The sequence below is a fragment of the Brachyhypopomus gauderio genome, chromosome 5 (assembly GCF_052324685.1).
Source record: "Brachyhypopomus gauderio isolate BG-103 chromosome 5, BGAUD_0.2, whole genome shotgun sequence".
NCBI classification, from domain to species: Eukaryota; Metazoa; Chordata; class Actinopteri; order Gymnotiformes; family Hypopomidae; genus Brachyhypopomus; species Brachyhypopomus gauderio.
In genome coordinates, this window is record NC_135215.1 from 29,225,474 (window position 1) to 29,252,448 (window position 26,975).

The following is a 26,975-nucleotide window of genomic DNA, read 5'->3' on the forward strand; positions in this document are numbered from 1 at the left end:
ATAAGGGAATGAACAACAAGTCCATGTGTTCTGACTGAGGGTCACAAACAGTAAATCACAAATGCCCTTACAGAAATCCTCTACCCTGATGAAAACAGTTAATAAGAGAGTGTGTGGTCATGAACTATGGGAATCACATCTGAACACACTACATAACTACCAATGAACTGTCCTAAATAAGAAGGCTTCTTCAGCAGCACACACATTGGTGGTTAAACTGAATTAAAACCTGTTACCGCAGTATTAGCAAACATCAGAGAGAGAGATCAGAGAGTTTGCTTTTTGGTCTGGTGGTCAGAGCACGTTATTGACTATTAGAATATGAAATATATTGCAAATGGCGTTAGGCTTAGGCAACACAAAGACAGCAGAATTCTCTAATGTAGTGGTCCATCAATTGAGCAGCTGCTGGCGCCATCTGGTGCCCTGATCTGGATCTATTTCTTATGGTATATTGGGGCATCTTCGATTACGAAGATATTTTCTCTCTCCAGAAGAGGTTCTCCCTGTCCCAAATTGAGGGTCTGGATTGCAGTAGAAATGTGGACTAAGTTTGTTTATTGATAAGCAGGGGCATCTCTACATTAGGGGCCCACCAGATGTCGCTGTGGAGCAGCGGACGACATGATAACTAATTCAAGGTAACAAAAAATACACACATTTTCATCAAAATGTAATAAAGCCTTTATTATATATGACAACGGATAGATATACATTCCAAACATCGTCCGTACAAACCAGTACGTCTCAGCGTTCGTCTAACTGCATGTTCAACGCACTTACAATAATGAGCTGTGGGCCACAACATCGGCCACATCCTGAGAGCATCCCATAAAAATAACAAATTTACATCAACACGTTTAGTAAACAGGTTTTGCGGTGTTGGCGTTGTTAAGTTAGCAATTCTTAACCCGGCATGGAAATATTATGAATCAAGTAGGCAATTTAATAAACGTTTAAATTTAGTAGGCCTACCTTGCCATTTTAGCAAAAATTGGAGATTCAACGTTTGGGTCCACACCAGCCAGAGCAGTTTACCGTCAGAGTAGGATAGTTAACTGAGGGCTGTTTACCACTCTTGACGATTTACCCAGTGCTGACATATATAGCTTTATCTAACCTAGCTAATTTATACGCATTTGCCATAACCTTGTTTTGGATCGTTTATTTCTCATTTACTCCTTCGTTTATATTGCAGTTGTGCTCTTGCACCTAGACAGAGCCACTACGGTGAGTTCAAAGGCCGTTATGGTCTCCGCTTCTGCCAATCATTGCTGTAAGTAAATGTGTGCGTTTGTGACTTTATCGGTGAGGTGCGTTTGTTTTTGGATTCATTTTGCAAGGCGATTTGTGTGTAATTTAACCAACAAGTCAGACACTGCCCAGAGTTTATTGTGCCCCACCAGTGATAAGCCTCAAAAACCCAAACAGCTTTTCAGTAAGAAACTCAAATCAGCTGAGCACCACGGCTGATGGAGCACAGCAGAGCGATTCATCACGACAACTGACTGGAAGTTAAGTGCCTGTCACTTCATTAATTCATTGAGCAGGTCTGAAATATGTCGCACACACACACACACACACACACACACACACACACACACACACACACACACACACACACACAACCTACATGTATATATTGGGTTGAGTTTTAGGGAGGAAAGGGGAGCTGAGTAGAGAAAAATCAGAAGCACTACAAGCTCACAGCTGGAAACAATAAACATTCTGTGTGTGTGTGTGTGTGTCTCTCTCTCTCTCTCTCTCTCTCTCTCTCTCTCTCTCTCTCTCTCTCTCTTTCTCATCTCCTCCAGTGCTTTTGGCTCTGAGTGTTTATATCATGGTATGAAAATAGATTTACCTTTATTTCTGCTCCTGTCTTTGTCTCCTGCTGTGGATAAGGGGATGAGCCTCTCATCTCCATGCACATGGGCCTTGCTGGAAGCTTATGGACACAACCTTAGAGGTAATACTCCTATAATACTCCTATAATGCTCCAGCTATTCCCAAATATAAGTGCGGCACCAAAAGATTTGACTTACATCAGAATCACCTTGCTGACTTTATTACATTTTAATCATTCTAGTACTGTGTTATGAAAGGCAAATAATTGTTCAAACAATATGTTCAAGCTGAACATATAAAGGTCACCAAACGTAGTCTAACATAGACCACTGACAGTAAATGCAACCTAGACTAACACAGACTGCTCACAGTGAAGGTAGCAACCTGGACTGTTCACAGAGAAGGTAACTGTGTCGAAGGCAGAGGGCAGGTCTTGCCAAAACATACTCTCTGATACAGAGGCCAGAGCAACCATTTTACCTTCCTGACATCAGAACGTCTGGTGTTGCATTAAGGTGTTCATCTACGTCCATCCAGCTGGACACAAGTGAACACTGTGAGGGTGATTCAGCACTGTGGGTTTTACTGAGTGGTTGTGATCTTGTGGGTGCTATGGGACACCAATTCTAATTCCAGTTTTCCTTCTGAAAAATGATTCGGTAGATGGCTCACATATCAGTCAGGGTCTGCGTATTCAAAGTATAGTATACTCTAGTTCTCAGTGTGTACTGTTTTATTGTCCACAGAAGCCTGTTTATAAATCAACTTAATGTGTTACAGATGTTGTCTATAGCTGGGTTACTTGGGAACTACTCATTTTCTAAATATGGAAATATATGCACTTTGTATCATTCTAATAGATTTGACAGACAAGTTATGATTAAATTAATTGTTTCAAATTATGTGGTGAAGATATCTTTATGAGATAGAGGGCTATTATAAGCCATTATACGCATATTTTAACGTCCTGACTCTTCACAGCATTTTTACTGGCTCCACTAAAAGGTTATGGTAGTTAGTGTGATGAGTGATTTGGAAATTATGGCTATTGCCCAGTAGATGGCAGTCAGTACAAACAATGGGTCAAACCTTTCGCCATGAACCACAACCGATAGGGAATGCTACTAAAGTAAAACATTCCTTACCCTAAATGTCGATCAGCACTATGTATGTGATCCTATAATGGCTACATTCCTTCTTATCATTGGTAGCCTAACAAATAATTGTTCATTTGTTAATCCTGACCCTAACCTTAACCTAACTTTAACCCATTCCATTTGAATTGAGCAAAACAAAATGAGATTTTGTGTGTTTTACATTTCACGTGCTTTAAAATATCGCATTGGATTACCTTCGATTGCTTATTCTTAATCTTGGTCGGTGTTGGTGATTTATAAACAACGTGTGGCGCTCCAGTTTACATCAAAACCCAGCGTTCACTTTTCCGTGGGAGTCTCTCAACATCACATGCCGATGATGTCACCACACTGGAATGTGGCGCGCGGAGCTGAGAGCGGTCGATGAGTAACGAGTGGAATTCCGCTTGGGAGAGCGCGAGGCTATGCTAGGTGCTGCGCGCCTGTCAGAGCGGTGCGCAGCGGGTGCTCTTGCTATCTTGGCACTAGGACTCTATCTTCGAGTGGAGGAGTTCATCAGGGATTTCTTCATAACAGAAGCATGCAAGCCACCTCTCCAACTGCTCCATGTGGCTCTCTGCTCGTGCTACTTGCTTGTTCCTCCCCCTCTAATGCCAGGGCACAGCCCTGGAGGGGCAGGCATTGATTTTCTCCTGACTCAAGGTCAGAGTCACTATTGCAGTGGACCTACAGGACATACTGAAACAAAAGACTACTGTTTCATTTATCTTGCCTGCTTGTTACAGTGTACCTCACTCACACGATTAGCACATATTTGTACTCGTCCAACCATTTACTAAGCATCAGTCAAACTAGAATGTCAATCTTCATGATTGTCACCAGTGGAATGGAGTGAACAAGCTCCAGAAGAGACCGGCAGTAAAGAGGGGGGCAAAAGGTGTAAAAGGGGGCAAAAAAGCCTTGGAGAGGCAGAGTGGGGAAGTGGGAGGAGAGACGGGACCGAGAGTTGGACGCTAAATTATTTAACCTCTGCGCAGTCTGAGAGTGCCGCGGCTCCAGCTAGAGCTCTAAACCGAAAGCGACAGGGCAGAGCGACGCGGCAAGCACGCCTCTGAAATATTTAACCTGGTAAGTAGTCCAGCGTGGTGATGTGATGTGCAACACAGCATCGTTCTGGCTGGAGATGGAAAGGGAGTGTATGCGCTGCACACACAGGCACTCAGTAAGTGTTAGTTACACATTTGTGGTCAGCAGATGTGTTGACCACAAACTCAGGCAGTGTAAACTACACACACGCACAGATGGCCTACTTATTAGCTACATTATTAGCTATACGTTCATGCACTCTTATTACGTGTTAGCTATGCATACATGTTTTGGTTTTTCTAAGTGGCATATCCTCTTGCACATACGAAGTCCATTGATTCTGGGGTATTCACACAATGAAATGTTATAGGATAAAATTTATAATATAAAATACTTTTGAGCATCACAATCATGCAAAGTAGAATTTCTAGCTATATGGCTAGATAGCTAGATTAGCTAGCTAGCTATGTTGACTTCAACCTTCTGTCCAACAAACTACATTCTTCCTGCATTCTCCTCTGACACACAGAGCAGGCAACATTCTGGACCTGGTCTTTACATGGCCCACTGGAATATTGGACATCACAGTCATCCCCCTTCACCTCTCAGATCACCCATCACATCATTCTATCCTTTTCTTTCTCTCTCCCTGTCACTTCCACTCACACTTCCTCCATAAATTCTTCCTTCCATCCAAATCTACACTCCACCCTTGTCCACCTTTCTTCAGGACTGTCTTTCTTTTCTCTCCCTGGTCACAGTTACAAATACTTTCCTCTCCATGCTCTCTTCATCAATCAATAGTCTGTGCCCACCCACCCCCAGGCTTATGGAATCTGTCCCATTCACCCCCTGGCAACGGAAGTGCTACATAGCCACTGGAGAGAACTAAGAACTGCAAAGAGGCAGTGGAAGAAAAGTAGCCTAGATTCAGACCTCAACTCATATCAGTCTCTCCTTTCAAAAATTTCATTTGAAGTAGGCAAAGTCGGCCTGCTGGAGAGAAAGATTTGAGTCATCTGCAGCCAACCCACACAAGCTATTTAGTATTTTTTCTTCTCTCCTTAACCCGCCCCCTTCCCCTCCTCCATCCTCTCTTACTCCTGAGGTTTTTGTTACATTATTTGAGAAAAAGCTTGCTGCAGTCTGTCAGTTCTTTTCTTCTGTTCCCATTCTTCCTACCAGTATCTCTAACCCAACACCCAATTCCCAGGCTTCTTTCTCCCCTCTCTCCTCAGACAACATCCATCAACTCCTGACTTCCACCAATCCTACTACTACATGCACACTGGATCCAATTCCATCCACTCTGTTCCAGAAAAATTCAAGAGACACATTTTCTATGATGATGACAACCAGCTAATTCTTTTCTTACCACATTCAGACACCTAGGTTTCTGAGCATATTTCAGCATGCTTAGTGGCTGTTACTTCATGGATGACCGTTCACCACCTGACGCTCAACCCTAGCAAAAACAGAGCTTGTGTACATTCCAGGAACCCAAACCCACACAGCCACCTCACTGTTTCTTTCAAGAACATCGTTATCACCATCAGAAACTGCTCGAAGCCTGGGTGTAACTTTTGACAACCAGTTGTCAACACATTTCAAACCTAACCAGATCAAGCCGATTTCTCCTCTGCAGCATATAGAGAATACAACTCTTTTTTCTCAGGAAGCTACCCAGGTATCTGTGCAGTCTTTTGTCATCTCAAAGCTATACTACTGCAAATCTCTACTTGTGGGTGTTCCTCTATGGGTCATCAAACCTCTACAACTGATCCAGAATTCAGCAGCATGACTGCTCTTCAGTTTCCTTAAGTTCACACAGGTCACTCCACTGCTGCATTCTCTTCACTGGCTTCCAGTACCTGCACATCTCAAATATAAAACCTTGACACTTGCTTATGAAACCAAAAATGGACTAGTCCCTCCTTATTTGATGACCATGGTCAAAGCCTGATCCATGCCACGAGCACAAATCTCAAGTATGGCTTCACTTGAAACGCCATGCTTAAAGTCCCACGAAAGACAAACATCAAGACTATTCTCTACCCTGGCTCTTGGATGGTGGAACAATCTTCTGCTAGCTGTTTAGACAGCAGAGTCTCTTGCAGTCTTCAAACCTAGACTGAAGACTTACCTGTTTGTTGAGTACTCAAATGACCACTAACACCGCAGATAACACTTGTCCTTGTACTTTACATTGTATATCTATTTATGTCTGTTTATTTACACTTCTAGGCATTGGTTTTTCAATTCCTGTTGTTTAAGTGTGAGCTTGTTTATTTAGAATACTAGATAATGACATTGATTCCTATAGTTTAGTTGTAGTCTGGTTCAAAGGTATTTTGAATTCTAACCAATCTATGATACTATCTAGGATGCATTCTGTGAACAGATGGTAAAGCGCTTTGTAAGTCACTCTGGATAAGAGGGTCAGCTAAATGCTCAGAAAGTGTGGCACGGGTACACTGAAGATTTCATTTACCTCACAATCATGAACAACCATCTCCTGCAGGATAAACAATGCTCTCTCCACTGGGGGTCTACTCCACAAGACTGTTCAGTCAAGCCCCTGACACAAACCACCCAAGAGAGGAAGCAAACTGGTGAGTGGCTTCCTAGACACCTCTACTTCTAGATACCTCTATGTTTACAGTGTCGGCTACAGTAATGCACCGGGGCTGATCTTCTCTTGTTGCAGCATTAGTAGATTCTGGTGCATCTGGGAACCTCATGGACCAGAGCTTCGCAAAGTCGCTGGGGATTCAGACTGTTCTCCCCTTCATATGCACACTCTCAACAGTAGACTTGTGGGTTCAGGGCTCATAACTCATGTCACCCCCGTTTTGTTCGTATGGTCATCAACGCAACAGTTTATATTCATATTCATATTCCTCTCAGCCACTTACATTAGGTCTTCCTTGGTAACACGCACATTCTTGGCAGCCACGGTCTAGTAGTAGGGAAACCAATCTTGTGATTGGTGGTTCACTTTTATTGCAAGTTGGTTAAGTGCAGATTTCATTTCCATGAGGACAGCTTTGAGTTACATTATCAGGGGGGTGTGTGCGTTCAGCCTGGCAAAGTAGAAGGGGTAACTGAATGGCCCAAATCCCAGACGCACTGTGAGCTCCAGCGGTTCAGGTAGTTTGCCAACTTCTACTGACAATTTATCCGGTCATTAAGCATCCTGCCCAAGCCCCTCACCAACCTGCTCCAGGGCCAAAGCAGGTAAATCCTGTAGTGAGAGAATTCCTTGACTTCCTCGACAAGGTAATTGCTCTGTAACAGAATATGCAAGAGAATTTCGGACTATTGCAGCTAGTAGTGTGTGGAATAAAGCAGCTCTGCTAGTGACCGTTCGAAATGGAGATAATCCATGAATTAGCTTGCAAAGATATTTGACTCTCCCTAGACTGACTCATTGCTTTAGCCATCAGGCCGGATCACTTATTACAGGAGAGAAGGCCAAAGAGGAGTTTCAGACCCCCCTACCAGAGGGCAACCACTAACTCCCCTTCAGAAAATCAGGGAGAAGAACCCATGCAGTGTGACTCATCAAGACTGACACACAACGCCGGTATGCCGAGGAGTTATGCCTGTGCTGTGGGGCACCCAGTCATCTGGTTAAAAATTGCACAAAGCAACTTAAAAGGTGGTGTCAACCATCACATACCCGAGCACCGGAGCCAGTGCCACAGCCTAATCTGGTGAGTCACTGCATGTCGGACTTCATTAAGAAATCGTTTACACTTCCTGTACGGATTTCGTATAATGGACGTTCCTTTCTCGTTCCAGCGTTAATTGACTCGGGGGCTGAAGTTGATTTTATACGTCAAGCTGGCAGACTAGCTGCTCATTCCGGTAAAGCCACTTGACCAATCATATAGACCAATCTTCGACATATTCAGAGTTCGACAGAGACCCAGTAGGCAAAGGAACCATCACACATCATACTCACCCAGTCCAACTAGAAGCAAGTGCCCTGCATTCAGAAAATATGTCCTTTTTGATTATAGATGTAGCGGAATTCCCAGATATCTCAGGAATTTCTTGGCTTAGACAACATAAACCACAAATTTCTTTGCAGACAAGGAGATCACAAGGGGCAGTCATGGCCTGGCGGTTAGGGAACTGGACTTGTGACCGGAGGGTCGTGGGTTTGATTCCCAGACTGGCCATGACTGAGGTGTCCTTGAGCAAGGCACCTAACCCCAACTGCTCCCCGGGCACCGGGCTAGGGCTGCCCACCGCTCTGGGCACGTGTGATCCACAGCCCCCTAGTAATCACTAGTGTGTGTGTGTGTTCTGACTGCACAGATGGGTTAAAAGCGGAGGACAAATTTCGATTGGGGTGTAAAAATCACAATTGACAAAATATGGCACATTTCATTTCATTTCATTTCAAATTGGTCAGACCGATGCTTTCAATCATGTCTTCAGACCCATACAAATAGGGGGTGAGTTTCCCGAAACGTTTGTAGCGCTAAGTACTTCTTAACCTCAGACGTTTCATACGAGGTTACGAAGTACTTAGCGCTACGAACGTTTCGGGAAACCCACCCCGGGTCTACTTCGGTCGAAATTCCAGTGAGTAAAGAAGCATTTAAAATTCCGGGAGAATATCAAGGCTTAGCCCAGGTATTCAGTAAAACCCGAGCCTCTGAGTTGCCTCCTCATTGACCGTATGATTGTGCGATAGACTTAAAAGAAGGAGCCCCATACCCGAAAGCTGGAGTCTACCTTCTCACTCAAGAGGAAAGTGCCATGAAAACATACATACACAAAGCGTTGAGCAAGGCTATATACAAGGCTTTATCCTGCTGGAAGTAGCCATCAAAAGATGGATACACTGTGGTCATAAAGGGATGGACATAGTCAGCAACAATACTCAGGTAGGCTGTGGCTTTGACACGATGCTCAATTGGTACTAATGGGCCCAAAGTGTGCCTGGAAAATATCCCCCAAACCATTGCACCACCAGGCTAAACCCCTTTTGAATGTTACTTGGGCTATCAACCGTGGAGTGGAACCAATAGCAGCGGAGTACCAGCAGTGGACGACTGGATGGAGCGAAGTGAGAGGGTATGGGAGGAGACACACCAGTGCATAGAGCAAATGCTGAGGCACTACAAGGAAACCAGAGGCACCACACCTAGTTACGTGGTTTCAAAGCCAGATTGGGTGGTAGGAAATTGCACCCTAAATATATTGGCCTATTTTTAGTCATAAAGAAAATTAACGAGCTTAAAGCTGCCACCTCATTATTGTATTGTTGTATTGCCAATACCTTTCATGTGTCTTTGCTAAAACTTGTAATTACAGGTCTGCGGGATGACGCTTCCCTGGACACCGATCCTCCACCAGCTCTCGACTTTGATGGCACACCTGTTTATACAGTGCGCCAGATACTGGACTCACGAAGGAGGGGTTCTGGTCTACAGTATCTTATAGACTGGGTGGGTTATGGTCCGGAGGAGCAGCGGTGGGTACTGTCCCAGGATGTGCTGGATAAGGGCATATTGGCGGAATTCCACGGAACTTTTCCGGACAGACCCAGTCCCCACTCTGAGATTTGACTTTGATCTGCATTTTATGACATGACGCGTTATCCTGCTGGAAGTAGCCATCAAAAGATGGATACGCTGGTCATAAAGGGATGGACGTAGTCAGCAACAATACTCAGGTAGGCTGTGGCTTTGACACGATGCTCAATTGGTACTAATGGGCCCAAAGTGTGCCTGGAAAATCCCCCAAACAATTGCACCACCACCACCAGCCTGAACCATTGATACAAGGCAGTATGGATCCATGCTTTCATGTTGTTGATGCCAAATTCTGAACCATCCGAATGTCACAGCAGAAACCGAGACTCATCAGACCAGGCACGTTTTTCCAATATTCTATTGTCCAATTTTGGTGAGCCTGTGCGAATTGTAGCCTCAGTTTCCTGTTCTTAGCTGACAGGAGTGGCACCCGGTGTGGTCTTCTGCTGCTGTAGCCCATCTGCCTCATGCTCTTCTGCATGCCTCGGTTGTAACGATTGGTTATTTGAGTTACTGTTGCTGTTCTATCAGCACGAACCAGTCTGGCCATTCTCTTCTGCATTTGCACCCACAGAACTGCCACTCACTGGATATTTTCTCTCTTTCTGACCATTCTCTGTAAACCCTAGAGATGGTTGTGCGTGAAAATCCCAGTAGATCAGCAGTTTATGAAATACTCCGACCAGCCTGCCTGGCATCAACAACCATGTCACTTAAATCACCTTTCTTCCCCATTTGAATGCTCGGATTGAAATGCATCAAATCGTCTTGGCCATGTCTCTATGCCTAAGTGCCTTGAGTTGGCTAATTCGACATTTGCATTAATGAGCAGCTGGATAGGTGTACCTAATAAAGTGACTGTTGAGTGTACATAAACCCAACAGAGAGAAACTACGGACTTGGTGACCAGAAGCTGCTGGCCATGAAGGAGGTCTTTGGCTTTTGAGGAGTGGAGTCACTGGCTCCAGGGATCACTGATCACAAGAACCTGGAATTCTTCTGGATCACCGTTTTCTACTACAAAAGACACATTTACCCTCACCTCTCTGTGCCACCCATGTTAAAATTTCTAGTTAGTTTTTCTAGATTGTGTCACATACCTTAGTTTTGCTTTCAATGTTTCAATGCAAAATTATCCACATTGTGTAACGATTACGCTGGGCAGAGGTGACGCAATCGCAGGGTTTTTGAATATTTATTAAAAATCTGAACAGAACACTAAACAACGAATCACAATGAGAACGTGCAATGGTAAACAGTAACAACGGAAACTAAAACATACACAAGCCAAGTAACTACACAACACGTGTTAAGAACTAAACAGAGTGAACGAAACAACCGGGAACTAGAAACTGAGAATGTCGTGGAGTGTTTAAACAAGAGCAGATAATGAGAAAACAACAAACATACTATAAACGTGTGAGCAAGACAACCTGGGCGAAACAAGAGAGAGAGAGAACACAACCAATAGAAACAAGACACAACCAGCGATAACCCACATACAGACCATGAACAGAGAACAAACGACGAACTAGCAAACTGAAACGACAACAGAGCTAGGAATACAACTGATAGAAACAAGACACAACCAGCGATAACCTACACACAGACCATGAACAGAGAACAGGGAATAAACAACAAACTAACAACCAGAATCTATAACAGAGCTAGGAAGAGAGGGACTCACATAAGGAACAATGACCAACACAGGAGTGTAACACCACGGGGATTATATACACTGAAACAGGGGAGTGTAACGAGACTCAGGTGCGGGCACTAAAGACAGGGGCGTGACAGACAGAGGGAGAAACCATGGGAATGGGGAAACTAGGCAGGACCAGGGAGGAGGGAGGGGCTGGATGTGACACATTGATACTATTGATAGCCAGATATTCCTATTGTTGATTGTATTGGCACTACATAACCACTTAATCATTTTATTTACTTATTTTATCTGGACAGCTAGTTAACAGCTAGTTAACTGTGTTGATAACTAGTTGAATGAATGAGTATTGAGACAATTAGTTGATTTCATGACTGTAATGATCCTGTATGCTCCTATTCTTAACCGACAAGTCCTAAAGTTTATACACAACAACATATAATACGATGTTGACATGACACTAATAGGCTAAAATGAAGCTCATAACAAGTCAAACAACACCACAACACTGCCGCTAGGAATAGGACAAGTTCAAGTGCACAGGGGAGTGTATCCAAGGATCTTAGTCATGCATTAGCCCTCTTCTATAATTGGCTCACACACAGCAGGAACTAGTTGGGAAAACACATTAGCACATAGAAAACGGAAGGAAACATTGGAAAAGAAAAGCAGGCAGAGACAAAAGACACACTACACAAAAATGACCCACCCATTAAGTGTCAGTCCTGGACCTACAGGTATATAGATAATAATAGGATTAACTCACAATTAAAGATTAATATTGTAATGAACTATCAATTGGCTGTCTAGAATCAATAGATTAAATTAATTATCTAGCTATCCAGAAGCAATAGAGTCATGAACTGAATTAACTGCCAATTCAGAACCAAAAATGCATGAACAGCATTAACTACTGATTAAGGATCAATAACTTTATAACAAGAATAACTATCCAGAACCAATACAGCCATTCACAGATCAACACATTTATTAACTAGATTAACTATTTATCCAGATATTAACCAAGTTGTTGCTATCTGTCTAAGTTATATACTGTAACATACAACACCTATTTAGATCTAAGCCCACTTTGATGTCTCTGGTGACAAACACCATACTGAAACTGTGGACAGCAGGTCCACATTGGCCTTATGCCCAACACAAACATCACATGCTGGGTCAAGTAGAATCAGAATATCTTTATTGGCTAAGCACATTGCCACATACAAGAAATCTGACTTGGTGAGGGGTGGCAGGTTGCAGCCAGTCACCCTCTCAGCAGAGCAGAGCAGGTGCAGGCCCTGCAGTCTGTCCTGTGTCCTGGACAGTAATAGTGGTGTACTAAATGATGATGGAGGAGTATGGAGTATAGAGTATGAAGACCCTGCAGTTATCCACTGCACTCACTTCCTAGTGACTAAGGCCCCAACACAGCAGATCCATGCTGTTTGCCCCAGTGACTAAGACCATACTCATCCTCACTGGTATCCTTGATTCATGCTCAGTGCCAGCAGTTCCATCTGAATCTTCCATGCTAGATATGAAATGACGTAACAATTCTTGAGAGGGCAGCTGCAAATGTGTTGGATGATGTCACAAATCAGTGATTGAATAGTGGTGTTGGACAGTGGTGTTGATCTGGGGGGGAGAGATTGTCCAGGATGAGGCTCCACTTATGAAAACTGTGACTCATCATACAGCCCAGACAACACACTCACATCTGGTAGCATCAGTCCCGGACACAAACATCAGGCTTTCTGTTTTGGTGGCATGCCAGCCCGCCATAAAAGAGATTAGTAGTGGTGGGACAGAATTACTACAATGATTATATGATTATTTGAAGATTAATGTCTCTACGGGAAAGTGCATTAAAAGTTTTTTTTTCCCTCTTACTCAACCTTCCTAAGAAGATACACAGACGAAAAAAAAAACATTTGTCTTTTACTTTGACCATAAACTAACTGTTGAAGTCAAAGGTCATGGTTTTGATCACATATTCAGTTACTGAGAAACATAATTAAACTGTGGCTATATCTTTGTGTGTGTGTGTGTGTGTGTGTGTGTGTGTGTGTGTGTGTGTGTGTGTGTGTGTGTGTGTGTGTGTGTGTGTGTGTGTGTGCACAAGCGCACGTGGAGTTTCTGATCCTGCTGGCTCAGTCTCTCGGCCATGTTTGGTTTGCATTTTTCTAATGTTAGATAACTCACCCCTGCTTGCCAAGCTAAGTACACCCTGGATTCCCATTTCCACTGCCCTGCAGGCTGACTGAACCAAGCACCCATATTCACCTCCTTTCTGTTTAATTGAACTACCTGCCTGTTCTCTTTGTTGCTGTGTAGTTGCTAATGCCTATCACATAGATAAATAATTGTGTTATTTATGAAGCGTTGTGGATTCCAGCTCTGATCCCTTGTTTGCCTTGGTAAATGTCTGCATACAAAGGAGGGATAGACCTACACTACTCAAACCTTGGCACATAAAGCCTATGAAAGGAGCAGTTGTTAGATGAGAAAGGAAAGTCTGCTCAAACCTGCATGTTGCATTTGCATTACAGTTAGCATTGTTGCACTACAGTCACATTATTCACCTGAACTAATAAGCATCTCTGCAGTATATAGTGGAGCTGCTAGACACTGAGTTAGCTGAGCTGATATTGGGCTGAACTATATATTTGAGCTGAGCTGTATATTGGGGCCAAACTGCATATTTGAGCTGAACTATATATTCGAGCTCAACTGTATATTTGGACCACTGCAATCTCGGTTAGCTGGGTGCTTCTTGGCTCATTTCCCTGTGTTCCTGAATTCACATTTCACTAAATCACTACACCTCTAATTGACTTATCAAATCATCAGCTTTTATTTTTTTCACACGCACTGTGTTTTGCCTCCTTACTCAAGATGTCCTATTAGCAAGTATTATGTGGTTATTTATACTTCTGCTTTAGTCCAACATTTATTGGGCACTGAAGAGTGCATAAAATACTATCTATTATTGATTTTTTATTATATTTTTGTATACTGCCCCCTAACCAATTTTTAAGAATTACACTTTATTTAGTGTGATCTTAAACGTCATAGACAACACTAAAACATAGAGAGCAGCCATCCGCAAATATCCAAAACCTGATTATTTGTTTGTGCTTCGTTTCCATTACTCGAATAGAGTGATGCGGAGTGAAGTATGGGAGGGTCTGTTAATTTATTTATGATTTGCTTTAGTTAATTTATTCCAGAAATATAGACCTGAATTTCTCTTGGGGGTTGAAGTTACACCCAGTACAAGAGTTTGTAACAGGCATTTTAATGCTGACTCGTTTGAAAATTAGGCTCTTTACATCTGCAGATTCAGCAGACTCAAGCTGAAAGCAGGAGCTCTTATGGGATCTTTCCCGACTATTACAGGAGCCATTGTGGATGAAGTCTTTATTTTATTAACAGTCATTATTTTAATTATTACATAATGTAACAAGCAGTGAGAATAGAATAAAATACAGGCTACAGATTGCAAATTTTATTTTATTAAGCTCAGCTATAAATTTTTAGAACATACAATACTGACATTTTTAAATTGCCAACAGTCATTGGCTTTTCCACACTTAGCTCCTTCTGTGTATATTCAAAGCCTGTTAGCTACACCTGGATAACCAGCTATAAACAACTATGCAGGAACTTTAAATAAATGTACGAAAAAAGGGGGGCGCCAAAGGAGACATTATTTGTTCTTGTTTCCCTCTTATTCCAGTTTTTAGTCTAGTTTGTTTAGTTGTGTAAACAGAGTGGGTGAGTGGACATTTCCTGTTGTCCTGCAGGACAAATCACGTCCTATTTTTAACAGGTGGGATATCTGTCATCTAAATCACACCTCTTCTATCTTCCCAAACAGGATATTCTTTCTCATGTGTTCCAGAAAGCCTCTGCAAAATAAACACAAAAATAACGTGATCATGATATATAGTAAAGAGCAGATATATATATATATATATATATATATATATATATATATATATATATATATATATATATATATATATATATATATATATATATACACTTATTCCAGTAATACCTAGGACAGCGTCAAACAGTACCAGTTAGCGGCTAGCCTGTGTTTGGATAATCAGCAGATGCACAGGGGCCTGGCCCCTCTCTTTCTCTCTCTTTCTATCTCTCTCCCCTTCTCCCTCTAGCGCTTTCATTTCTAATGACATTAGTTCTGCATGGTGCCTTGTTTCCTGGTGGCTTCTGTTCTGAGGGCCTAAGGGGAGAAGCACTGCAGTAGAGGAGCAGGCCACAACAGCATCACACAGAGGCCTGGTGTTGACCACCAAGCACACTCAGTAAACGTCCTTCAGGCTGAATGCTGTTGGGCATGAGTGCAGAAGGAGCTAGATCTAACACATCTGATTTTTTTTCACAGTTTTCTACAGATTCACTGAGATCAGTTTTGGATGCAAAATGCTTTTGATCCTAATTAATTTTCATTTTGTTCCCATAAATGGTAGCGTGCATGCATGGTTGGTTGAGGGGCCTTGAATGAGTAGACTCTGCCTAAATTCTGTTTTAGGAAAGAATTAACCTATGGGAATGAAATGTAACATGCGCAGATACTGTAGACCTCTGGTTCTACATCATTTGAGAAACATAGCAGTCTTACTAATGGTTTGTGAATGGAGCCTGTGACCAAGCTAAATGGAAGACGTGCTGAACACTAGAGGAAGGCCTGGTGTCTCTCACTCACAGCTCATAGACATGATCCGGCTGACAGCAGGGGTGAGGGTTCCTCCAGGTCCAGAGATAGTGAGAGTGGAGGTGAAAGGAGAGAGGAAGAACAAAAGGACGAAATGGAGGGAGAGAGAGAGAGAGAGAGAGATCTAAACAGATGTGGTGTGTGTTTGGATTGTTTGGATTTCAGAGCTCTGATTGATAGTGTTATGATCCTCTCTGATAGCAAGAAAGTCTTCTGCGCCTGCAGAGTTGTGTCGCATGCCCAGGTCCTGCAGGAACAGGATAGACGTCGCGTCTAGTCCACACCTGCTTAAAAACGGACAACACTCAGCAGAGAGCAGGATGAAATCACATTGAAAACCCTAAGAATGAGGTATGGACTTTACTGGGTGGAGTTAGCGACTTAGTCTTGTGATGCAGGATCAAATACTTAAAGGAGCTGGATGCTTTTTATGATGGAAAACGTGGGTTTGTGGATTGGATTGGTTCATTATACAACAGTTTGTAGCAGCACAAATTCATTTGACTTCTTGGGAATTGTGCTCTGTTGCTTGGTTTGCTTAGAAATTAGCATACACAGTGTTTCCGTTTTTCCTCACAATGGAAAAGAGTTCAGAAAACTACAGAACCAGCGCCAGCACTCAGATAAGGGAAGTTTCTTAATGCTATTACATGATGTGCTTATTGTGCTTTATGTATGGTGTAGAGACCAAGCACCTACAAACGTTTTCATTTATAACTGAATAAAACAAGATTTGAGAGAAGTTACAAAAGATATTTGTCTTTCTTTCTGTCATTCTGTCTCTTGAATGCCAGGTGGAATCCACACCAGCATGATTAACAGTCCTCCTTCAGCGGTGTCAGGCACCATGTGACCTCTGAGATGAGGGATCTGGACAAAGGTCAACTCTGACAGAGTTTCTAATGCTCCACATCTGTTTTGAGGCTGTCTCAAGTCAGGGTTATTAATAATTCACAGCCTTAATCTGGATATGATTGTTTTCACATCTGACACAAAGCCATTGTGAAGTGAATTCAGATATGCCAGAGCTGTGCTAAGGTGTCCGAGAAAAATTACCCATGCTTGAAAATCATACAAGAGGTACAGCATGAACAGACAGCTGCTTGCTTTATCCCATGATGCATTTTGGTGTAGAGGAGGGAAGGCAAGCCCTCAGCATTGGAGGAACACTCCATTGCCCAGGCTCCTGTGGTCAGACACGTTAGATGGTGTTCTGATTTTGAGGTCCCACCAGAACCTGACTGTCAGTCAGGACCCATGCTGTCTCTGTGTTGAGTGGCATGCTGGGTAAGTTCCCACGTTGTACAGGCAGGTCTCCAGGCACCACACAGAGGAAACAGAGTACGCTGTGAGGGAAAGGAGGCGTAGCTCCACAGTGCCCTTCATCTGGGCTGTGGGGTTCCTCCAAAAACAGACACATGGAGGTCATTGGGGCAGGCCTATAAACAGTGCAGTTTTGGGCTTGCAATCCTGGGAAACCAAGAGTAGGGGGTTGAGCTGCTCCCAATTGAGTTTTGGTTTGCTGTTCGCAGTGATTTTGAATATGTGTGGTTAGCAGAGAGACTGATCCAGGACCAGTGCTCCCACAGCAGGGGACGTTATTATGGGAAACATGAAGACAGACACAGACTGTACTAAGACCACAGGGAGCAGCCTTTCTATATGTGTAAGGCACATACGGAACTGACATCCTTACAATGTGGGAGAGAAAGAAACAGAGAGGGCCATAGGCTAATGTTAACCCCATGTGTCTTCTGTTCCCTGCAGATTCTCAGGGAGCTAAATTTAGCACCTCTCGAATCAGTTGTGTTGCAGTTTCCTATCTTAAACTGGAGACAGCATCGTTTCATTGGCTTGTGCTCTTGAAGGTCAGGTCCCTCATGGGTTACACCGCTAAAAAACTCATTTTACCCCATGGGTTCTATAGAATCTCCTTCATGTGTGGGTTCCCAGGCCTAGTGATCTGTCCCTCACCTCACATGCATAGGGGCTGGGAACGTTCTGCCCTTAGTCCTGAGCTCAGCTCTGTCATGACCTGCGGACCAGCACAGTTGGAACAGCTGGTGCCGACAGAACCGGGCAGGAGCAGATGTTTTGGGTTTGTAACCTTTAAACATATGAACTACTACTAATTACAAAACAACTAGGTTTTTAGATTCAAGGTCTGTAATGTAATACATGTAATATAATGTAATAAATGCATTTATGGTGTGTTTTACACCAGATATATAGGAGATGTTATCATCTCTTCAGAATCCTCAAATCCTTGAGGATCTATCAATTTAACTATAGCTTATAGACTTATAGACTGTCATGACTCCTTTACACATCAGCAAGGTGTCATATTTTTCTTAAATGCAATCTGTTTCATTTTCATTTTTTCATTTCATTTCAGTCTGATTCGAGCTGAAATACTAAGATAAGTCACAGAGCAAGGAGTGAGTGGGCCACTAGTCTGCCTCTCTTGGTCTCACCTCTGCTCTCTCGCTCCCCCACTCTCTCTCTCTCTTTCTCTCTCTCCCACTCTACTCCCTCTCTCTCTCCCATTCTTTCTCTCAGTCCCTCGCTCTTTTTCTCTCACTTTCTCTCTCTCCCACTCTATCCATCTTGCCTTCTTTCTCTCTCTCCTCTGCTCTCTCTCACTTTCTCCCTCTTCCCTCTCTTTCTCTCTCTCTCCCTCTTTCCACCTCTCTCTCTCCCTCTCATTCTCTCTTACTCGGGTTGTCTGACATGGGAATTTCTTATTTTTATTTGAATGTGTGGTGCCCTGTGATAGTTTCAGGACACACGGGCGGGGGATGTAACGTCAGTCGGCTGCTGTATTCATTCTGCATTCATTCGTTCTTCGTGTCTGTAGTTTGAAAGGTGAGAACCCTGCAGAGGGGCCGCGCTGCTCCGGTCCAGTGCTCCGGTCCAGTGACAGCGACACTGTCCATGTGCTCTGCTGTGCTCCCATGCACAACCCTGCCCTGCACCTCACTATCTCCCTCTCGTGCTACACCGCTGGCCTCCGTCTGAGTGTCTCCATGCCTCTGTGCCAGAGGACTGTCCTCCTCCACGTAGAGGAGGAGGGAGTGGAAGAAACTGGGGGAGATGGGAGAGAGAGTGATAAAGAGAGAGGGAGGAGAGAGAGAAAGAAAGAGGAGAGAGAGAGAAAGAGATGAGTAAAGAGAACAGTTTTACAGAATGTAAACACAGCCTTGAGGACACACTGTTCTGTTGTTTAGTGCTCTGGAGATTTATGAAGTTTAAGAAGAGGACAGAGAGAAGAGAAAGACAGAGAGAAGAAAAAGAGAAGGAAGGAGAGAGATACAGAGAGAGATTTATTACATACTGGTGTAGAGTTATGATTCTGTTGGTTGATTAGATAGGATTCTGTTATCAATGATCTGTTCATTTGTTTCTATAACAATCTAAATTCATGTACTGCATCAGAGAGATTAACGGATGTGTAGAGCTGTGTGTGGAGCTCTCCACAGGTGTGTGTGGGGTTGCCCAGACATGTGGAGTTCTCCACAAGTGTGTGGAGTTCTTCAGCAGAGTTATTTTGACATGAGAGGAGCATCACAGTTCCTCTGGCTCTCACTCTGTCCAGAACACTGCAGCGTTGATGTGTGTATGATTGAGAACAAGACCTCTTTGTTTCTGCAGATTAGTGGCTAGCTACTCCTGTCAAAGCCCCCTTCCAAACAGTGACCACCCTCTACAGAGTCAGCATCTGATTGGCTGCAGCTTTGATTCATTAAGACAAATGCTAAAATTATAAGGGTAATGTTACACTAGACAGAATGCCTGAGGTCCAATCACTATAAATGATAAAGGAAGACCAGAAAGAAAACAACTTTTTTACTGTCTGTTTTGGTGATTAGATATATAGCTATAGTTAGCATTATTGAGCAAGAGTTGAGTCTTTATTAGCATTAGGGGGTTCTCTGTCAGCTTTGGCAACATGTGAACAAAACGAAATTCCGTAAGACCCCTTCCTCTGATAATAAACAACCAGAAGTTCAAAACAGGAAACTGAAACTAGTTAGGAAGGGCAGACATTCTTATACCAAAGCAACATCTGTGTTCTAGATGATCTTTGTCCAATGATCTGGAGATTGGACTCCTAGGGGTCAGAGATACCATAAAAACAAACATCAGGGTCAAATTATGGCTCAAATACGATTCAAGCAAATTGCGTTGGTAATTTGAACTCATTACCACTATTATGTGGTTAATAAGATAAAAGGAAAATCTGGTCTTATCGAACACAAACACTTTACAAGAAGGAGGGGTGGGGATCCTTCCTGTGTTCTGATGCTGCGGAAGCTTCAAAATGTTCCTGTGAAAAGAGACGTAGCATAGAGGGCAGAGAGAGAGCGAAGGAGAGAGTGTTTTAGCAGCAAGATGAAGCTAACACAACACGACGGCTTCAGCGAGGCGAAAGAGTGTGAGTTGCTGAGAGAGGAGGGTGGAGAAGAAGAAAATGGAGGTGGATAGATGGAGAATGGTCTGAGGTCACCTCTGGGATGGTGAGACCACAGATTAAGACCTCTGCAAACTTCTAGACCTCATATCTGCCTACTTTCTTTAGCATCTGTGAAGAAAGGTTTCTCCACAGATGCAGACATTACCTATTATTGCCGTAAAAGCATCAGATGTCAGTTGCGGCAACAGTGAGAAGGTGTGTGAAATTGTGATGTCATCACCTGCAGACCACACCCCCACCACTACCCCCACCCTCAACATCCACCCCCTGGGAGTCTGACTGAAGTGGGCTGAATGGAAGTCAGAGACCTGTCCTACAGCTCAGCTGAAACAAATACTACTTAGACCTGCATGTTCTTCTAAGCTAATCTTCAGTATGATGCCTACCCAGTCTATACAGTACCAAAATGATTTAGGCATGTGAGCAATATCAAAACCTTGGTAGATCAAAAAATTTGGAACTATTTGGAACAGACATATCAAAGATGGTGTTGCTTCTAATTCACTGTTCAGAGGTTTCCAGAGCACAAGTTGTGATACTGCGCCAATCTAAAGCTTGAAGATCTTTGAGTTGTTTTGGTATCGAGTCCTTAAGCATCTGCTAGATGAAGACCAGATCTGTACTCCTCCCTTAAACAATTGATCTGCCTTTTGATCCCAGCTGCTATTGCTTCAGGTGCTGGTACAATAGAATGACGTCACATCCTCACTTTACTGTGTTTCCTTCTTCTCGTCATTGTGCTTGGTGAACAGACACCTCAGCTCAAGCTGTAGCTACATGGCAGGCCATCTTGTGAAACAATAGCGGTTGTAAATCTATTCATCCTTTTAGCGTCACACTAGGAGAGTTTGCAGCTAGTTGTTCTAATTCTTCTATTAATAAGAAACTTAGCAGTATTTGCGTGCCTCTCTACAACGGTGGGCCCTGTCACTGATCGACCCCTGTGGTGGTGCTGCTGTCGTGCACAGAGACGCATGCATGCACCACAGCCTCCATGCTCTTTATTAATGGAGCTCCTGTGGAAACAGCGGTTCATGACAGCATCTCTTCCCCAGTGAGAGCCGTTCCGAGCTGGGCAGTATAAATAAGACATGGCCCAGGTCTGGTTCTCCACTAATGTGGTCTGAGAAAGTGGCCTGGGAGGGGTTCAGGGGTTCGTTCCCCTGTTGCTCATGTAGGGGGTCCCGTCAGGCTGCATTAGCTTCCTTATGTGTTCGCAGGAGACAAACAGACCATATGGGGATCCAGGAGAACATGCACAGAGGCAGGCACACACACACACACACACACACACACACAGGCAGGGGGCAGACAGTGTGCATGTTGTGGCTGAGGACAGTGAGCTTTATTCTTCATGACAGCAGCAGGGCGAAAAGAGACTCAGTTGGGTGGCAGACTCACCTGGGACCGGTCGAGGGAGGGGTCAGTGTCACTAGCCAATGGGAGTCCAAGATTTGGACCAATGATCAGGTGCCTGTTATTGATCTGAGCAGATGGGAGCGAATGCAGTGGAGCAGACCTGTTGCAAAGGCAAAAGCAGCAAACTGAGTTGTCAGGCTTTTATCTGGCTTGAGTTGTCAGATAAATAACATTCCCTTATCTATGCGGTCAGAATATGCCCTTTGACCTGCTCTCAGTGTGGTGGTCAGGAATGTGCCAGTACTACTGTGTAGTTTAAACTCAGTTTAATTAAAAAGTCTGGCTCACTGCCCCTCCCCTGCATACAGGCATCTATTTTTAATTTGTCTTCCACGTCTGCGTGGGGCCGTGAGCGGTGGGAGTGCTGGGCCCGCAGGCCTCTCGGCGGGTAATGAAGTGGAAGGATCGCCTGTGCGGAAGGGGAGGCAGTGAGACGGAAGCCTCGGAGGACTCTGCTAAAAGCCTGGCTGGCCACCCGCACCGCCCACCCGCACCACCCACCCTCCCCGCTGTAGTCCCGCTGTCCCGCACGCTGCTGGAACAATCCAGCGCCTGGTGCCCCGCACAAAACCACCGGGGCACGAACTGCCCCCCACACCGGCGCCGCTCGAGCCGAGCTGCCGGGGGGCAACGCCACCTACTGCGGCCAGCGCCGGGAGATTTAAACATCAGCTGATCGATGACCAACCAGAAGGCTTTGTGTATCAGTTACTTTGATAGGAAGGTCCCAGTGCAGGAGACTGAGGAGTCCAGCTGTGGCTTGTTCTGTGCTTTGACCCTGGTGCAGACAGGAACTCTGCTACAATGGCAACACAACGCTCTTATCAGGAAACCTCCCCCGAGGTTCGCACAGACAGACACACACACACACACACACACACACATGCACACGCCCAGAGTCCAGACATTGGTCACCTGCTAGAGCTCATGGAGAGTGCGACTGACAGGCTGATCCCTTTTTAGGAAGAGGAGAGAAAGGCCTGTGTGGCTGTCTCACGCCTGGGCCTGTGTGGCTGTCTCACGCCTGGGCCTGTGTGGCTGTCTCACGCCTGCCCCCCCCCCCCCCCCCCCCCTCGCTCTTCAGACACCCCCCGACCCCCCCACACACGCACGCACAGATGGACCCGCAGTTTCTATCATGCGGCGTGCCTCGTCGGGTTTGGTAGGATAAGTCTCTTTAGCCATGGAATACGGAGACCAGAGAGGAATGGTTGTTTCGCACGCACGTTGAGTGTATTGTGTATCGAGGGGTGTTTTTGTGCGATTTTTGTGTATGATAAACATAGATATGAGAATGGGCTGTACAAACCGGACGTGTCATCTGTGAAAGAACGTGCGCACATTACATCATTTGTCCGTCAGTCTGGTCTGCTTCACACACATCCATACATGCACACTTGAGAAAGCATAACAATAGCTGGAAGAGAAATTAGTCTTTGATGTTCATGAAAGACTCTCTTCCCTAAAAGGACTGAGGACCAGTCTCTACTGAATGCTCCTGAAAAAGACCCCTTTTAAAAGCACTGGCCTAATAAACACTTTACGAGCTCTGATGGCCACGCCGCCTTATGAGCCTCCTGATCTTCCACGCTGATAAGCTGAACCGACTCGACGCGTTTCATTCCCTTCCTATTTGGTCTCGTCGTGGGTCCCGTGTTTGTGTTGTTCTGTTCCCGTGTTAACTCCGCCTCCTGAAGGGCAGGCGAATGGTAAGTGTTCCTGAGTAGTACCAGTGCCCCCCCCCCCCCCCCCCCCGACAGGCTGGGGGGGGGGGGGGGGGGTACAGGGCAGCTTGAGCTCATCTCTGTACCTACGCATGCCATAAAAGGCCCTGTTTCACTCAGCCTCACTCTGTTTACACTGGTGTTATGGGGGAGTGATGTAGTTCCTCCAATAGCACAATTTACCATTAATTAAAAGAAATATCAATGTTGATCCAAGGTGTTATTAGCCTGTGAATTTATTTTCTTCCACATAAAACCAATGGCACGGGTGCTACAAAATGACAGTTGTTGAGCTACTAATGAGATCCCTAAAATATATTCACTTTACATATTGTGTATATTATATCTGTGTACACACAGTTTACGACTGGATATGTGACCACTGCTACAAGAGGAAGTAGAGGGAGCGAATAGGAAGGGCGGGAGAGACAGAGAGCTCACAGAGAAGACTAGGAACATCGCTGGGGCAATGGGGGGAGGCACTATTAATGTCTCCAAGCAGCTTTTGGCAGTGGATCAGCGAAGCAGAGCTCAGAGAAAATGGAGAAATCACCTTAAAAGGAGCCAGAGTGAGACTATAAACCACAGAGATGTGTGTGCATGCCTACTCAGAGGAACCTCTAGCCAAGAGTTTACACACACACATGCACTCTGTCAGCTGCTAAATGACACTCTTGTTATGGGTGACTTGCTTATATCTTAGAATGTGCACGTGTGTGTGTGTGTGCGTGTGTGTGTGTTTATGTGAGTGTGTGTTGGGTTGATGGAGCATGACATTAGAATTAACGGTGCGTACATAGAGTGCATATATAGGGTGCATATATGGGGTGCATGCATAGGGTGCATAGCATACATAGGGTTTGCATAAGGTACAAACATGGTGTTATTCACTGCTGTCTTATCCAGCCAAGCTCTTCAATATCATCATCGCACACACACACACTGGGATTACTTGCAAGTATGCACTTGTCATTTGTTCAAAGAATCAGGCTGTTATTGTATGATAAAGCACAAATTTCATTTGCATGCCTGAAAGTTTATTTGAAATATGTAGGATAAGATAAAATTCCTAATACCAGGCCTTTGTTTCTTCTAGGTAGAAATGTTCAAATAGACAGCAGGCACAAATAGTTTACCATACACCTAAACAACTGACTGCAGAGTGCTGGAGTTGATTGCCCTCTTAGTTTTCATAGTGTATTCATGGTAATTATTTATAACAACAAAACAAAACCACACACGCCCATTTCAGCTGCACGAGAACAGCACAAGAGAGAAGAATACAAACATCTTCAGCATGGTGCTCACACACACACACACACACACACACACGGTATATTTCCTCAATACTGTTTTGTTTCATTTTTAGATATTTATCATTGGCTACTTGAGCTACTTCTGGAAATGTAACTTTCACAGTTCCCACCACACTTGAATAATGCATTTTGGTAAGTGTTTGGGTTGATGGCTGTCATCATAATCGGTGCAGCGAACAAATACGGGACTTTAAAATATTCACCTCCCTGCCAGCCTCAGACAGACATGAAACTGCAATAAGGCCATTAAATATTTCATCTAAAGCCTGAAGTGCAGCAAAGACAAACAGGGTAGAGGGAGAAGCAAGTCCATATGTGGGTGAATGCGTGATCATGTCTGGGTGCAGGCATGTTTGACTTGCTCAGATCTGACCAGGTTTGTTGTCCCTTTTGAAGGCTTTTTGTCCCAGTTAACACGCAAAGCATTAATTATTTTAAAAAAATATTTTGCATTCTATTATATGGTCTATTGTAAGGTCTGTATTATATGTTTCTTTTAATCTTCGTTTCTTATAAATTACCTTTCAACCTCAGGTGCATGGGCTCACAGGAAGCAGACACTGGGTGCCCAGGAGACGGTCCATGCCTCCAGCTGATGTTAGACCCAAACCATCTACGCTATGTGCTCGGTCTGGAAGCAGTTTGTCTGTCTTCTCCAGGCCGTGGAGATCAGCTTAGTGGGAGCAGCTCTCGCTCAGCTGACCCACAACACCGCTCTGATTTGCTGCGTTCTGCCCATGTTTGAGATCCATATCCGTCTTTCTAGAGACACCAGAGTGACTGTTCTGTATACAGTCATCATTTCTGCGAGATGATGCCGTGTACCGAGTTGGCGCATACCTTAAAATCTTTGACTCATTTGGTGGTCCGGACTGAACCATTCAAAGCATATCGAGTCAAAACACAACTGTAGTAACTTAACAGCTACAGAGTAATGTATTAGGCTCAGGCCTAAGATGTCAATGGCCGGGGATGGCTCTGCTTCAGTGTGAAAGCTCTCACCCAGGTGCCCTGTCTTATCTTGGTCTGCTCTAGCAATGGGAGAATGAGGTTGTTGTTATTTATACCCCTGAGAGACTGATAGTGAAGTGGCATGCAGGCAGACACCCTTATCTTCATCAGCTCCATTTACATGTGGAGTAGAGGGGAGATTGGTGCTGTGTGTGTGTGTGTGTGTGTGTGTGTGTGTGTGTGTGTGTGTGTGTGTGTGTGTGTGTGTGTGTGTGTGTGTGTGTGTGTGTGTGTGTGTGTGTGTGTGTGCGTGCGTGCGTGTGTGCTCTTCCTGCTGGAACCAGAACTAACCATCACAACACCTTTATCACCCTGGCCACTTCTTGTTTATCAAAGTACCACTTAAATAACCTTTACTGGTAATGTGAAATATAATATATTTAAGCTTAATGATATGTTTACGTTTTTTACCTAGTTTGTAAATTTACAGTTGATATCAATTTCAGTTGATGTTAAAAAGCCAACATGTTTTTTGTCTTTCCTCATAACTGGGGCTCGTTCACAACATTGTACAGCATCAACCAGCATTCTAACCCTGACACTCTGGCTTTGTGTTTTGTCTCTCTGCGGCCAAGATAATTATTCAAATCATGGAAGCTGATTCCAGATGAACCTGAAATAAGGGATATGTGGTCTGAGATAAGGGATATGTGGTCTGAAATAAGGGATATGTGGTCTGAGATAAGGGATAGGTGACCTGAGATAATCAGGGGAGCAGAGAGGAGGTGAAGAGTGGGCACAGAACTGTCCCTTTGCCATTCTCACTCTTAAGACTGAAAATTAACCCTAAAACATGTGCTTGCATTTAACAGTCAATAAAGGTTAACCAGTGACCCCTGAAAACACACCTTACAGCCTGCCTTGGAATAAGTGAAAATAAGTGAAAAGGCTTTCATAAGTGAAAGGCTTAAGATCCATTCAAGATTTCGAAGTGAGATCCAACTCCAGATTGTTTTTCTTGTGTTGAAACTCTTGGACCATCAGAGAGGAAAAATAGGCGATTTATATAATACTTAAACATCTGACCAAATATGGAGAACA

The 26,975-nt window shown here is 44.1% G+C and overlaps 2 long non-coding RNA genes across 9 annotated transcripts; one reads left to right on the forward strand and one right to left on the reverse strand.

Moving 5' to 3' along the window:
• The first annotated feature begins 511 nt into the window (after window positions 1-511).
• Window positions 512-15,197, forward strand: LOC143515041 (uncharacterized). Of its 8 annotated transcripts, none has more exons than XR_013131013.1 (3): window positions 512-641; window positions 1,199-1,966; window positions 6,550-15,197. It is a non-coding gene; the product is annotated as an uncharacterized LOC143515041 (long non-coding RNA). The 8 variants fall into 8 exon arrangements; XR_013131019.1 differs by lacking the exons at window positions 512-641; window positions 1,199-1,966 and adding an exon at window positions 3,392-4,070 and having other exon boundaries at window positions 6,550-9,720; window positions 10,465-15,197; XR_013131016.1 differs by lacking the exons at window positions 512-641; window positions 1,199-1,966 and adding an exon at window positions 3,392-4,070 and having other exon boundaries at window positions 6,550-9,197; window positions 9,360-15,197.
• LOC143515042 (uncharacterized) lies at window positions 14,732-25,889 on the reverse strand. Its single transcript, XR_013131022.1, has 4 exons — window positions 25,445-25,889; window positions 21,866-21,983; window positions 15,982-19,074; window positions 14,732-15,157 (listed from the first exon to the last, which is right to left on the reverse strand). It is a non-coding gene; the product is annotated as an uncharacterized LOC143515042 (long non-coding RNA).
• Between the last annotated feature and the right edge of the window lie 1,086 nt (window positions 25,890-26,975).